At 45.6% G+C, this 15,925-nt stretch overlaps 2 long non-coding RNA genes across 2 annotated transcripts; one reads left to right on the top strand and one right to left on the bottom strand.

Moving 5' to 3' along the window:
* Positions 1–2,982: 2,982 nt before the first annotated feature.
* Positions 2,983–8,160, bottom strand: LOC132670192 (uncharacterized). Its single transcript, XR_009606519.3, has 3 exons — positions 7,999–8,160; positions 3,295–3,397; positions 2,983–3,107 (listed from the first exon to the last, which is right to left on the bottom strand). It is a non-coding gene; the product is annotated as an uncharacterized LOC132670192 (long non-coding RNA).
* Positions 8,161–8,871: 711 nt separating this feature from the next.
* On the top strand, positions 8,872–10,594 carry LOC132670191 (uncharacterized). The gene is made up of 3 exons (XR_009606518.2): positions 8,872–9,341; positions 9,859–9,980; positions 10,103–10,594. It is a non-coding gene; the product is annotated as an uncharacterized LOC132670191 (long non-coding RNA).
* Positions 10,595–15,925: the final 5,331 nt, after the last annotated feature.

Below are 15,925 nucleotides of genomic sequence, written 5' to 3' on the forward strand. Positions count from 1 at the left end.
TCTCTCCATACCTTCTCACAGACCTTCACACCAATTCCCCAGTGTTGTCAAAACAATCTGCCTTCGCGGAGAGGACGCTACGTGACTCGCCAGAGGCCACTCAGCTGGAATGGGTGACTGGAGGCAACAAAAGCATTTTGGTCTCACTTCCAGCTTTAGGTCCTGCTGCGTGCTCCTTAGGGTCTCTCAGACCTCGTGGAGATCTACCTGTGGGTCCCTAAATCCTTACCTCAATCCTTTCTGGTCGCTAGCTGCTTTATGAGCTGAACTGTGCTTACCATGCTTTCTTCAAAGCACTTCAACACCTATGATTTCATTTGTGCTCCAGAACACAGATTTACTTGTATCCAAATCATTCTAAGGCATACCAAGAAGCTACAAATTAGAAGGCATCCAGCAAAGGGGTTTCCGGCAGGGAACCAGTGGCTCATGTATCATCCTTTGGTATATAGACACAGTTTTGCTCAAGAATGTCATATGTAGGTGTGGCACTGTCCCCACAACTGGAGCCAACCTATCTACAGCATGGGCTCAGAGGAGTCACTTTGCCTGGTGTGAAAGCCCGCTCTTTCTTTTAGTAGATGGCATGACCCATCTGTATTAGGGTAAAACACACCTCCCTAAGAAAGAAATCCTAAGGGGTGGTGGCTCAAGAATACAGATTTTTAAATTTCTTCTTTTATGTAAGCGTCTGCTTTGAATGTTCCAGGCCAATAGGCCACTCTTTTCCATGCAGCCATTAAGAACGCTGGTACCTTCCATTTCTGTCTCTGCGTCCCCAAGAACAGTGCTATTTAAAGTGTGGTCTGCAGAAAGTTCAGTACACAAACTTCTTGGTAGCAGTACCATGAATCGAGTCATGGCATTGAGAGTAAGCTTTCAGAAAACTGACTGCAGTTTGACATTTCCATGACATCGGAGTGTAAACCCCTCGCTGAACAGGTTGTAGAAGAAACATTTTGGTTGGTGATGGATTGAGGGTGTGGTAGTGTAGAAATCCAGATCTTCAAACATAGGTAGTTTGAGAAGCACTGCTTTAGGGTCCGCTCCTCTGGCCAATTCTGTAGCCAGCAAGAAAGGGGAAAAGAATACGGAAGAAATACACCCCATGATTTAAGGTGCCAGCGTGGGAGGGGATCAATTTCTTCTACTCACATTCCTTGGTGAGAACTTTTCAACATGGCCACCACTCCTAGCCACAAGGCGCATTGGGAAATGTAGTCCTTCACTGGGCAGCATGTGTCCATCTACAACACTATCATCACAGAACCCATCACAGAGGATGGGTTTGCGGGGACAGCTAGTTGTTTTTGTCACACGAACCTTCTTTATCATCCATTCCTACATCCAAGCTCCATTCCAAATCAGTCCCAACTTTTCTTTTCTTTTCTTTTAATGTTCATTTATCTTTTGAGATGGAGAGCACAGGGGAGGGGCAGAGAGGCGGCAGGACAGAGGACCTAAAGTGGGCTCTGTGATGACAGCAGAGAGCCTGATGCGGGGCTTGAACTCATGAACCGTGAGATCATGACCTTGAGACGAAGTCAGATGCTCAACCGACTGAGCCACCCAGGAGACCCATGTCCCACCTCTTCTACAAGCTTGCCTGGCCATCTGTCCTGCACTGTCAACTGTCAGTTGGGCATACCGGGCACAACGGTACAGACCGGCATCCAGAGACCTGCATTCTATTCCTGCCTCTGCCAGAAATGGCTCCACGAGTAGAGAAGGTTATCCCACCTCTGTGCTTTAATCTCCTCCAGTGTCAACCAGGATTACTGATACTTATCCAGTAAAATAATTGTTGGCCAAGCACAGCATACATGATTTAATATTAATACTAGCATTCACTGAGTACAGTGTGCTATGTGCCAGGTACTGTTCTAAGTATGTTATGTGAGTGAATTCATGTATAATGAATCCCCAGTGAGCCTATAAGAGAGGTACTATTATTATCTTCATTTTGCAACTGAAAAAAAAAAAAAGTAAAGTACAGAGGACGTAAGTAAGTAACTTGCCATGGGTTCATAACCAAGTTCATAACCGCTGCCATCCTGCCTCTTTAATAGATAGGTAAATGGTTTCTGGAGTCAAGAGTTTATTTTGTTTTCCTTGAACTTCTTGAATCTTCACTTTAATTCATGGGCCATCTGGCCTATCTCCCTATGAGATGAAGATTTTGTTTTGGGAAGGGACCCTTTATTTTTCATTCTCATACCCCCCACCACAACCTTCCCAGTCTGGTGCTTTTGCATAGGAAGCACTCAGTGAATGTATATGGATGGGTCTGGGTAGATGTAACAATACAATTTTTATGGAATTCATAATGCTCTCATGAAAATGGCATACATTTGCCATCATCACACCTGGATTCAAATCCTCTCTCTCCTGGGTCCTACCTGTGCTAGACTGGACAAGTTGTTTATCTACCTATCCTCATGGACCATTCATTTTCTCTCCAGTAAAATGGTGGGCTTAATAAAGTGAAGTTTACTTCCTGAAACTGAGGCTGGGCAGGGTAGCTTCTTCTGCCTCTTACAGGATAGAATCATTCAGAGATAATCCTGGGGAACGGAGCACTAATCCATGCCTCCCCCAGCAGAGATTGGGGTGGCTGGGAGAAAGGGAAGACAGAGGACAAAGTCAAGCTGTTTCCTCTGTGCTGTTCGGAAGAAGGACCCGGAGAGCTGGTCCCACTGATAAGGGAACACATTAGGACCAGAGCTGAGCAGAACTGGAGAACTAATTCCTTTTCTTTGCAAAAGTGACTGGGAATTGGGTTGGACAGGGGAGGGTAGGAGAAGACAAGGTAGAAAGGGGAATGAACCTGGAAAAACAAAGAGTGAGCAGTTTGGAGGAAGAAAGAGGGCTTAGCAACATGGCCGAGATTAGCAAGGGCAAAAGTGGGCATCTTCTTATTGGAAATGGCCAAATAAATAAATACAGAGGAGTAATATTTGCTTTCTTGTGTTACCTGCTATTATGATGTGATCCTTCTCCACTGCTCTAAACTTTCAGTAAGTCTTCTGTGTACAAATGCCTTGTGTTAATAATGGGGTTTGGGGAGAGTCCACATCTGGGCAATGTGATCAATAATTTAGAAGAGCCTGAAGCCAGAGGAGAATAGGAAAATGTAAACCATCACCTCTACTCCCCACAAAACCCCAGAGAGATTGGAGGAAGCCTGGCTGGCTGTGACTGCACACGCAGAACAGCGTCTGGGATTCATGTAATTTGAATATCTAAGGGCAGGGGGCCTCTGCTGACCGAGACAATACTATCCAGGAGTCATACCTGAAGACTTTAGTGGCCCATGTGGCTTAAGCACCACCCATCAGAATCGGAGGCTGGCCTGTACACCATCATGGTCATATTGGATACGTATTGAAGTGAGCTCCTAGAGGTGCAAAAATAGCAAAAATGCAATTGCATATGCAAAAACTCAACATATGTAAAATCTGGCACAGATTAGATCCTTCATTAGTGCTCATACCCGCAACACGGTCAAACTGAGGGGGACGGAGGGAGAGAGAAATGGAATTTGGAGAGGTTCCCAGCTCTGCCATTCCCCACCCCTAGTAGCCAGTGGCGTTCTAGCAGCAGAGAGAGTAAAAGGGAGGGAGCAGGGCAAGGCCTTGGGCGGGGGGTGGGGAGTAGGCATCCCCTCTTAATCCCCTGGCAGTGAGTCACAAAGGTCCTTCTTACTCCCAAGGAGAAAGGTGGGCCAGACTGGACCCCCAGCATGATACGGAGAGAAAATGGACGCTTGGGGTGTGTGCTCTACCTCTAAAGTAAGTGTCAAGAGGTAGGAATCTCATGGCTTCAAGATTTATGCAGCAAAAAACAATTCAAAGTGGTTTGTTCAGGCCAAAGGAAGATATACTGGCTTCCAAGTGTTGTGATGTTTTCAGACTCAGTAGGACGGGAGGCTCAGACAATGTCACCCATGTCTGGGTTGGGCTTCCATTTTGGCTTTGTCCTCAGGCTCCATGTGGTGACGAACGCTGCTGCCTACTCAGCCCATATCCTTCATGGTTCATGTCACTGGCCCATCCCTGAACCAGTCACTGTGGCCCCGGGAACTAAATACACTGGCTGACCTTGGCCTCCATCTGGTCCTTGTATTGTCTGTCTTCGACTTCGTGTCATCCTACTCTTGCTTCTGTCTATGCTGTCCCAGCCTCACTGGCCTCCTCATTGCCCCTCAAACATGGCAGACATGCTCTACCTCAGGGCCTTTGTTCATGCTTTTCCTTCTGCCTGAAGCACTCTTCCCACAGAAGTCTATGGTGGCTCCCTCCCACATCTCCTTCCGGTCTTTGCTCAAATGTCACCTTCTCACAGAGGACCATTGGACTTAAAATTGAATTCACACCAATACCACCACCTACACACCCTCACACAACTCCCTATCTCTGCCTCCCTTTCTCCAGAGTTCCTTTCACCATCAGGCTATCACCAAGCCAAAAAAAAAAACAAAAAAAAAACCAGGATGTTAGTCTTGTCCCATCCACCCCAATGGAAAGTGAATTCCATGAGGCCAAGGATTCTTGTCTGTCCCCGTCACTCACTACTGTATCCTCGGGACCTGGAGTGATGTCTGACACATAGCAAGTTCTCAAAAAATTGTTGAATGAGTCACAAGGTCTCGGGCTCCAGATCTTGGATGTGGTTGGTCCTCGCTCAAAAGCCAGTATCGAGGTCAAGGACAAGAAGTTCCCTGACGAAGCTTGTGGGGAGAGTAACTACCATCACTCAGGGTGTGGACTGGCAGCCGGGGCTCCAGAACAGAACAGCAGATGTCTAGTGTCCTTCCCTCCCCACCACACACACACACATACACACACACTCACTGGTATACACACTCACGTGCACACTTACACTCACACAAGAGTCTCGCTCACACACACACACACACACACACACAGGCTCTTGCTCACACACACTCATGCACATGTTCACACACATGCTTACACACACACACACGCCATCTCTCTGGCTTCCAGTCAGAGTCACAGCTGGAGCATTCTGCAGCAATCCCCCCTGCTAATGGAGCACCCCCACTCGCAGACCCTGCTTCCTCAACATCCCATCCCCAAAACCAGCCCCGGGAGCCAAGGGCAGAGCCGTCTGGACCCTGGGACGGCAGTGGGACGCTTCAGTCTTAATCAAATCCAATTCCTTTGTTCCCTCCTCCCCTCCACCCCCCCTCTTCTTTGTGTCTTTTTACACGACAATCAATAGAGGCCAGGCTTTGGGGATACTATCAGAGCCCTGATTGCAACCTCTAACATTATAATCCACAGGGTTGTGGGGGAGCATTAGTACATCCCGGATAAATTAATTCAGTGCAAGTAAGCGCTTTGAAGCCGGGCACATCGCTCGGCTTTTGAAGCTTAAGCCCTGTTTAGATTACTTGATTAAAGTGGGTCCAAAGCTTCAGCGATCAATATATTTTGCTTAAGAGCAGTGTTGCCACAGAAGCAGATTTAATTCATTCGTGGTGCCCTGCCTTGTGGATAGCTCTTTAGAATATAATGAGATATCACAGAACCAAAACTCAGGGCTGGGAGGAAGGGAGGAGGGACAGTCATTCATATCACCACCCTGGGAATGCTGGGGACACATATTTGCAGGATGTGTGCATAAATAATCCCTGAAAATGAGAAGTGGAAAAAAATCGAGATGACGATCACTGCTTATGAAATCTTGGCGCACGAGACACGAGAGGGAAATCTCCATTATCTGGCTGTCTTGAGGATGGTTTCCTAGATTGCAACTGGGAATTCTATTAGGTCCTAATAATGTGACAATTTTAGGATTATAGGCTGGCACTTAATCAAAGTCATTGTGGTTAATGAGGGGGTTGGCCAGCCCGACCCCCATGGGGCAGGAGACCCGCAGAATGTCTAGTATCAGGGTCAGTCATGCCAAATCAGCAGCAAGAGCACTGGACTAGGAGTCCAGACAGGATGGGAAGAGAGCATGTAGGGATGTATTACATCCCTACTCTGGGCTAGCTGCCGCTCCAGTGGCTTAAAGTTTTTATTTCATTTGTGTGAGCAATGCTATGAAATGGAACTTACTGTGCCCATTTTCGGGGCTGGCTGGAAAGGAGGAGAAGGCAGAATTTGAACCTGGTTTTGTTTGATTCAAAGCCATGCTCTGTGCCAGTTCTGGTCTCCATTCAGCCACTAACTACCTGTGCGAACAATGCCAAGTCATTTGACCAATCTGGGCCATAGTTGGGGTTTTTTTTTTGTTTTGTTTTGTTTTGTTTTTTTTTGCTTGAAACATGAGGGGAAACTAAAGTTCCTTCTCACTCAAAATCTTTGGTCTAGAAAAGTGGCCTGGGAGTCCAGCAACGTGGGTTCCCATCTTCGTACCGTCAGGAGCCAGCCTCGTGATGGGGCGGGGAGGTCATCATTTGTCTGCTCTGCTGGGTTTACCCACGTACACTATGGGGTAATCGCTCTGTGATAGAGCAGCAAATGAGATGTCAGAGGAGGGAGGCCTCTGACATGTCATGAATACCCCACAAACAAATCTGTTTGAAATATTTAAACCAAACAAGCCAAAAGCTCCTCTCTTTGAAAGGAACAGGAGCCTCTGCTGTCACTGTTTGTCAACCAGAGCATGGGCCGTGGCAGAGTCAAGACTGGCTGATTAGGTGGGAAGAGCCTTCAAGCAACCAAGCTGTGGTTTTCTCCATCCCGGGTGTTCGCTCTCTTCCTAAATCCCTGGAAAAGCCACCCCTCGAACTGTGGGAGCCTCTGCTATTTCCTTGCCAAGCCGTCCGGTTGCCTTGGGAGTCGGGGCTGGGGGAGGAAGAGAGAGGAAGACCCAGAGAGGACAGGGCAGCTGTCCCGCAGCCAGCTGCCCACGGAGACAGAGGGTCCAGACACCAGATATTCTTCCTTTCACAGCTTGGGGCCGCTGACAGAGCATGGGGCTCCAGAAGCCCCCATCCCTGGGCTTCCCTGTAACATATTTTTATTCATGTTACAACATGACACGATGCCACATGCCCATGAAAGAGACCACCCAGTGTAGAGGCTGCAGGTTCGCTTTGCAGAGAAGCAGAGAGCTGAGAACAGGCTTCAGAAGACCACATGCTCTGACCCCCGGGGCGGGGGGGTGGGGGGAGCAGGAAAAGGAAGAATTCCGTTTGCTTTTCACCTCCAGGGGTAGGGGGTGGGGAGCCAACCGGCATGTCCTGAGACCCCATTGACTCTCATCCAGAACTCCAAGAACACTGGCTTTGGCCATCAAATACCCACATCGCCTTTCGAGGTCTGGGAAGCTCACCCCTTTTTTGAGTATGGGTAGGGGCGACCACGGCTTCTCGCTCTAAAAGCTAAAATTTCCAGATACTTGCTTTGCAGCCTCTCTGGTAGCTGGGACATGGGCACGTGACATATGTCCCACTCACTCATCACGGATGGCCAACCAGACTCTCAATCCAGGGTTAGGGAGATAAGGAGGCAGGAAGAGTGGTCGGTTGGGCCTCTGTAAGATGGGGCAGTGGGCCCCTGCACTCCTTGAGTCCCTTCCGGCACTAAAGTGCCATGGCCAGCAAAGAGAACCTTGAGAATGGGGGGTAGGGTCCCCGGGTGTGGTACCCCCCGGATTCTCGATCAGACCTGAGTATTCCAGTCTCCTGCCTCTACTGCCTACTATCTGTATTCCTTGGCAGAGTTACTCGTATGCATAAAGCCTCAGTTTCCTCATCTTTATAATGGAACTAATAGCAATGTCTTACCACATAGGATTTAGGTAAGGATTAAATGAGATAATCCATGTAAAGCACTCAATACTAGGTCTAAGTCAGCACAGACACAGGCTTCCATAAAGAGATATTCTGAACATGCTTCCCTAAAATGAATTGTTGCAAGGTAAATTAGGCTTTCATGCTTACTTAAACTAATAATAATACATGCCACCTCCCTTGCATGTAAATTACATTTTAAGGCTAGTACAAAATTTTCACATTCTTACCTGTTTTGAGCGTTTCAACCACCTTATGTGGAGCAAGTATTCTTATCCCCGTCTTACGGAGCTGAAAGCCAGGCCTTCCTTAGAGAAAAGTGACTCACCCAAGGTCAATTAACTTGGAAGGGGCAGGACAGGATGAGAAATCCAGACATCTTCTGACACCTTCCGTCCCTGCCAAGGTCCAAACGAGTGAAATTATTTTTTGCTCAGTGGTCTGTGTTCTCCTGGCCTCCTAGAGTCCTTGGAATCCAGTGGTGCCCAAAACCCATTCCACCACTGGACTTCCCAGGTATGTGAGAGAGAAATTTCCTCTGTTGGCTTCAGCTAGTTTCTGTTTTCTGTCATTTGCCACCAAGAGACTCAACTGGTACAGAAGTATCACCACTAATGCTGTTTCCTTTTACCTATTCCTTTTGACAGATGTTTACTGAATTCTTGCAATGTCCCAGGGACCATGTTGGGCTCTGGGGATACAACGATGAATAGGGCACAGTTCTCGCCCTCAAAATACGACCACCCCATGAACTAGGGGCTGTCAGATGTTCCTACTTTTGTTTTCTGGAATAGGAAACCCTGAAGGACTTTGCTCAGGGTCACAGCATTTTAGAGGCAGATCCAAGGAAAGAACCCCAGCAGAGAACTTTCTACAGAGAACATTACTTCACAACTGGAGTCCGCAGGTGATGGATGAGGGCATGCCTCAACCGCCAGGCTCGGGGGTTGCCTCTATCGTTTGGAATCCAATAAAGGCTGAAGGGATAAATAAGTTCCAGAAGGACTTAGAGGAGCTCACATAAATGATGGAGCCAGAATGAGTTATTAAGAGGCACGTCGAAGAGGTTCATATCCCTAACCTTTAGAAATAGACTTCACCAAAGGCAGCTGCTGGGTCCTTCCCATAAAGTACCTCTTGGTAGTATTGTCAGAGACAGAACAAAGGGACAGGCCAAACTTTATTCTCTCCTCATTTAGTGGGTTTTATAGCTCAGATTTTGTTCTCTGCTGCCTTCAAGAAATAGGACCCAAGTGCCTCAGAACTTCTAATCAGGAAACTTAATACCCGGAGGATAGAAGCAATAACAGGAGAGAAAGAGATTTGCTCCTGAGGTGAGTCAAATAAGCACAGAAATCCCCTACTTGGGCTCTTTCTTACAGCCCCAGAGGTAGTACCTATAGTTGGGATGAGAACAAAGAAGGAGGTGGTCTCAGCACAAAGCCATGCATCACACTCCCTAGCCATCACCATGGTAACAGCAAGTCCCCATGAAACTGGGAAGAAGCTGGTACCCCTGCCATTTTCTGCCTCACAATCTGCATGGCGGTATCCAGGTCAGAGGAGAAACTGAGTGAGTGCTCAGGTTCATTTCTGCCCTGAGACCCCTTTGTCTCCTTAACGGTTCCTTTGTCACCCAACGGTTCCTTTTGCTATTCTTCTCAAAACCTGAACATAATTCTGAACGCTATTCTCTCAGTAGAGGTTTTTCTTCTCCCTCACAGAGCCAGTCAGCAACTTACTTTTCAAACTCATCATCTTCCAGAATATCTGAGCTACAGGGAGCCTTGAGTGTCTTCTGTTTCAGACCCCTTCCCCGTTTTTCAGAGGAGGACGTGAAAGCCAGACACATCACGCGATGTCCCAAGGTCCTCCTACACCTTGTCCCTGGACATCCGCCATGCTGGGATCAGGACCTGTAACCTCCATGCCTCTCGTTTCTCGTGCCCCCGGCAAATTACTGTCTGCAGGGTCTTTTTTCCTCCTTTTCCCAGCAAGTATCCTTCATGACCAAAGCAGAGAACCACAGCCCGACGACCATGCCTCCCCACACGGTGCCCTGCATTGGCTCTGAGACACTTCACTTCTAGTTCCTTCCCGGGCGTCTCCACGGCAGTGATTTTGGAAAAGAAGCTCCCTGAGGAGAGCCAGCCAGATCACGGCGCAGAATCACGTTTTGAGAGTGTCTGAAAGAACACTTCTAAAAAGAGAGGTGACCAGATCTTTAAATGTTGATTTCCTCGAGTCAGCTTTTCCACATTTCAAACCTCTCCCTAGATTCTCGGCTCTTTGAGACAATAACCGTTTCCATTTCTGCCATCCCTTTTGCACTAGCCACAGAAGGCCCTATAAGCAGATGATGTGGCAACCGTGTGCCTCACAGTTCGAAATCTTGTGACCAGGCCCTCTCTGCGAAGGACCCTAAGGACGCAGACAACATACAGAGATGGGCATCCGCTGGCCCCTTTTCAAGGAAGGGCCCCCTTCCTCACTTACCGGCAGTGATGACCAACACCTGTCCTGGACCAGTGGTTCTCAACCTTGACAGGACGTTCAAATCACCTGCACAGCAGTATTTTTAAAAACTCCCCAGGTGATCCCATGTGTGGCTGAGGTTGGCTGCCACTGCTCTACAGGTTAGAAATGGTTCCATCAATTTCTGATTCACGGCTGATGGGGCGGAGCTTGGGGACCAACCCTCATTTGTCAGACACCCCCTTTAATCACCCACACCTCTTGCAAAAGCTCCACTCATGGTGAGTTTATGAACATCAGTTGTTATGTGGGAAAACTACAATGTGGCAGATCTTTTTATTATATTCTATTATAGAGAATATGATAAATGTATATGGTATAAAGTATAATAAATACATACATAATGTATTTGAATTTTTTATGATGTTTTTGTTATCTTATTTTATCGTATTTATTACATGCACACCTATAAATAAGTTCACTTTTTTTGGTAAATTTAATGTTTATTTATTTTAGAGAGACAGAGAATGAGCAGGGGAGGGGCAGAGAGAGGGAGACACAGAATCCGAAGCAGGCTCCAGGTTCCGAGCCGTCAGCACAGAGCCTGACGCAGGGCTTGAACCCATGAACCGCGAGATCGTGACCTGAGCCGAAGCCGGTGCTCAACCGACTGAGCCACCCAGACGCCCCAAATAAGTTCGCATTTTTAAACTACACCCTACAAACCCTACTCTCGAAAGTGTTGGCACAAGGCCCTGTCCTGAAGTCTGTGTTGCTGAACGAGGCTCCTGCGCATCCTACAAATTGTGATAATCTGCACAGAACTGCTTGCTGTCCGAGAAGATACAGGAGATTAGCGGAAGTTCTACTGACTTTGCTATTTCACTGAAAGTTTCCTTTTATTTCCACATCCCACACATCCATATAGTTTATTACTTATGTCTTTCTCTTGAAAGAGGAAATATTTGTAGCCAAAAGTTCTGGTGCAGTCTATATTGGCTGTTAAAGACACAAAGATGAATCATGGTCTAGAAGGGAAGAACAGACATATTCATGCAACACTCAACACGTAATTACTGAGCACACATTAGCTCATTTTATCCCCACAACAGCCCTAGGTGATAAGCAGTAGTAGGCAGAGAGATTTACTAATTTGCCCAAGGTCACGTAGATGGTAAATGGAGACACTGGGATTGGAGGCCAGGCAGCCTTGGTGACACATGCCATAAACGGAGTCTTTTCGTCTAACAGGCTGAGTGGTGCACTGGCTTCCAAGGTAGCGTTTTGAGGGAAAGGGGCACAGAGTCTCAGGGTTGGAAGGGACATCTGAGAATATCGGGACCGGTTTCCCACTGGGGTTCGAAGTCCCTGTTCAGGTGCCTTTATGAGTCAGGAAGTTTTGCTTTCTAGTAAGTGAAAGTGCATCTCCCTGGGAGGGATATATACTTGGGGCCAAAAGTTCCACCAAAGCAGGAAAGGACCCACAGTGTTGGCCCAAGGCCAACCCCCCAATGAAAGCTCTGCATTCACTATTCCAGTCTTCTCAGCAGGTGTCCCTAAGTCAAGGCCCCATATTCCCCAGGATGGAGAGGCCTAACCCATCACCAGTCACTGCACACTGAAAGGATCCTGCTGACCACCAACAGCTCCCCCAGTCTACCATCCCTAACCTTCTGCCTTCTGCGCCAATCTGAGACTAGGAAAGACCCAGCAAGGCAGCCGATGCTCAGCCTGATGCACAACCAGCTCTCCCCTGCCAGCCCTTAGGGGTCAGATACCAGAAATGGAGGCAGGTGAGGCAGAACGGGGTCACATGTAGGAAGGGCTGGAAGCTCCCTCCTCTGCATCGTGACCTTTCTTTCCAAAGCATTTGGGTCCCTATGTCCCTGGCCTTTCCTTTTGGGTGAACTCCTTGGCCATCACTATGTTGAGCCTCCTTTCACAATCCAAGAAAAACTTTGATGAAATGTAGTCCCGGACTCCCTTCTCCAGCACCCCCATGGTGGTTCCTCCAGAGCAGGGACTAAATCCTATTTACTTTTACATTTCCTAGAGTAAATATTTATTGAACCAAATCAAATTTCTGATTTTCATTAAAAAGTGAGGCACTTGGAAAGGGGAAAGGAAATACGGAAAGACACAATGAATGAAGAAGCATAAGAAAGTAGTCTGGTCCAGGCATGACCACTGTATTGCAGGAGACTAGAGGATTTCAGCTCTCATTTCCCATGGCAGACCTCCCTAGTCAATCACTGCATTTCTTCTTATGGCAGACATTACTAGTCAATCACAGGAGCCTTTCTAACTTTCCAGATTCAATTTTGGAGTTAGCTTCCAAAATGTTCTCAACACAGCACCCCACTCCAGCAGATATTTGAGTTGAAACCTAATGCATTCCCAGATTTCTTATTCGAAAGATGAGGAAATCGGGGCCCAGAGGTTGGCCTCAGATGGTTAGCTACAGGCTCGTCCCAGTCGCTGGATCATCTGATCACTGAACCTCCATTCCTCCACACCAGTTTCCAAACCTGAGGGCCACATGGCCTGGGAGGAAGAGATTAGCAACAGAGGGGCTAAGCTATTGCCTCGAATACCAGAATGAGTTTCATTTGCTCCATAAAATACCCACATTATTGTTTGAGCGTATTTTCAAAAGTAATAGTCATTATAGAGAAAACTTAGGTAAAAACAAGGAAGAAAATAAAAAACTGCTTTTAATCCATTTCTCCAAGATAACTGTTATTAACATTTTGGTTTATAATTTTTATGTCCTTTGGGAGGGTGTGTGGGTATGAGTGTGTGTGTATATACATAAATACCTATTTTTTTTCCCAAAGTGATCTTCTTTTTGTCACTTTCTTTTTATTTCCCATAAGAAAACAGTTCTGCATATGCAACAAGATTGTCCTTGGGAACTTTGATCTAAAGGATAAAACTTAAGAGTTTAGTCTCTGAAAATAGGCAAAAACTTTACATTTATTTATCTGATCACTTTGCAAATGTGCTCACTACAGTACAGTTGGGAGTAAATATTTCAAAAAACCATGACACAATAAAACTGATGGAGGAAATTATGTGAACTACAGTTTTAAAAAATTAACTACAGGGGCACCTGGGTGGCTCAGTCGGTTAAGCGTCCGACTTCGTTCAGGTCATGATCTCACGGTCCGTGGGTTCGAGCCCCGAGTCGGGCTCTGGGCTAACAGCTCGGAGCCTGTTTCGGATTCTGTGTCTCCCTCTTTCTCTGACCCTCCCCTATTCATGCTCTCTCTCTCTCTGTCTCAAAAATAAATGTTAAAAAAAAAATTAAAAAAAAATTAACTACAATTTAACTTTTTTCCTAGCTTATAGTCATGATCTCATGCCTAGAATACATTATGAAATCAGTTTCAGGGTGCCTGGGTGGCTCAGTCGGTTGTACATTCAACTCTTGATTTCAGTTCGGGTCATGATCCCAGGCTCATGGGATCTAGCCCTGTATCAGGCTCTGCCTGCACTGAGTGTGGAGCCTGCTTAAGATTCTCTCTCTCCCTCTGTCCCTCTCCCCAGCTCTCTCTCTCTCACTCAAATTAAAAAAAAATAAAAAGAAAGAAAAAAGAGAAAAAAATGTTTTAATTCAGTTTTTAACATGAAAACATTAAAAAAAATCCAAGCAATCTGATATATCTCGAAAATCTTTTTTTAAAAAATCACACGATAGGGGCACCTGGGGGGGTTCAGTCGGTTAAGCGTCTGACTTCGGCTCAGGTCATGCTCTCGCAGTTTGTGAGTTCGAGCCCTGCATCGGGCTGTGTGCTGACAGCTCAGGGCCTGGAACCTGCTTCAGATTCTGTGTCTCCTTCTCTCTCTGCCTCTTCCTTGCTGTCTCTTTCTCTTAAAAATAAAGAAATATTAAAAAAAAAAGTTTTTTTAATCACGTGATGAAACTCTTAGCAGATTTTACTTTTAGCCCTATTTGGATTTTATGTAACGTTTTCAAACGTGACATATCGCTCCAGTTTGCAGTCACATTAAATAATATTTACAAAACTCTTTACATCAATCTTGGAACATAATGTAATATAGCAGTTAGTGAAAAATAGAAGTCAGGATAGTAGTAGTGAAGGACTAGTAATAATATTTTTAGTAATTTCCCCTTTAAAAGTTTATTTTATCTATTTAAAAACAATTTTTTTCATGTTTATTTATTTTTGAGAGAGAGAGACACAGAGCATGAACAGGGGAGGGGCAGAGACAGAGGGAGACACAGAATCCGAAGCAGGCTCCAGGCTCCGAGCTGTCAGCACAGAGCCTGACATGGGGCTCGAACTCACAGACCGCGAGATCATGACCTGAGCCGAAGTCGGACGCTCAACCGACTGAGCCACCCAGGCGCCCCTAAAAGTTATTTTAAAAGATACTAATCATATTTGACATCAGTGATTATCAGTCACCAATGGATAGATTAGATTTGTAGTTACCATTCCATAATTCATGTTTGTATGCAAATTATGTTGCTATAATTATAGTCCATTGCCTATTAAGACAAAGCTATTTATGTGTTAGGTTAATGTTTAATTGATAGGCAGAGTACTGGGATAAACATACATATACACGCACACCCCTGTATGTGTATATCTTTGTTATTCAATTTTTTTGCTGTCTGCCCACCATCCCTGTTGCTCATACTGTGCTACAGTAAGATACAGGATCAGGATCCAAATTTAAGCATCAGGAAGCAAGACAGATGCATGCTACTGGCGGGGCAGTGTTGGGGGAGAAATGCTCCCACCTTTGGCTTGAAAACGTGGACATTAGCACAACTTATTCAGAGAGATATTTGCCAGTATGTATCAAAAACTTTGAATATGCGCATTTCCTTTGCTTTAGCGATTCTACGTCGAGGAAATTATTTGTAGGGAATATATAACAAAAATGTATGCTGAAACAGTCATTAGGACTGCAGAGAATTAGAAATAATTTAAATAACCAATAACGATAGAGCACAATGCAGCCATTTTCAAAAGATGTTAAGTAAGAATACCTAAAGGTACGTTTACGACATTCTGCTAAATTACAACCAGCAGATTACAAAGCAGGTATGTCCAGAACAATCCTGTTATTGTAAATACCTGAATGTGGGTGTTTACATGTCTGTATATGTGTGAATGTGTGTGTTTGTGTGTGTGTATTAGGCTGGAAATAAACGCCTCAAATGAGCAGCATTTTCATGAACAGCATGGCGAGATTATGGACGATTGTTTTTCTTTGAGCTCTTCTGTATTTATCATATTTTCATCAATGAATATGTATTACTTTGGTAATTTGAAATAAAAAAAAAACTGTTTTAAAAAGCACCAGCCCATTTGCCACCTGACAGATGGGAAACTGCTCAAGCACAGAGAAAAACAATTGCTTTAAAGTTTTAAAATTAAAATGAATACTTTTTAAAAATCGGATTTGAGTCCAAAAAGTGAGCCACAGACAAGATAATCAAGGTGTCCCTGTGGTTTCAAAACCCATTGTGTAGTTTTAAATAAATATCACTAATGCCAGCTCACTATTGGCTAAAATGGATGTTTTTTAAAACAAACTCTTGCGATTCCAAATCACATTCATTTACATGAACACCTTCACTTTTCTTTCTGTTCTTTTCATTGGGCTCTTCTCTGTGATTAGACAGGCCCCATCTGCCCTTTTGCA

The sequence above is a fragment of the Panthera onca genome, chromosome B3, assembly GCF_046562875.1.
Source record: "Panthera onca isolate mPanOnc1 chromosome B3, mPanOnc1 haplotype 2, whole genome shotgun sequence".
Classification (NCBI taxonomy): domain Eukaryota; kingdom Metazoa; phylum Chordata; class Mammalia; order Carnivora; family Felidae; genus Panthera; species Panthera onca.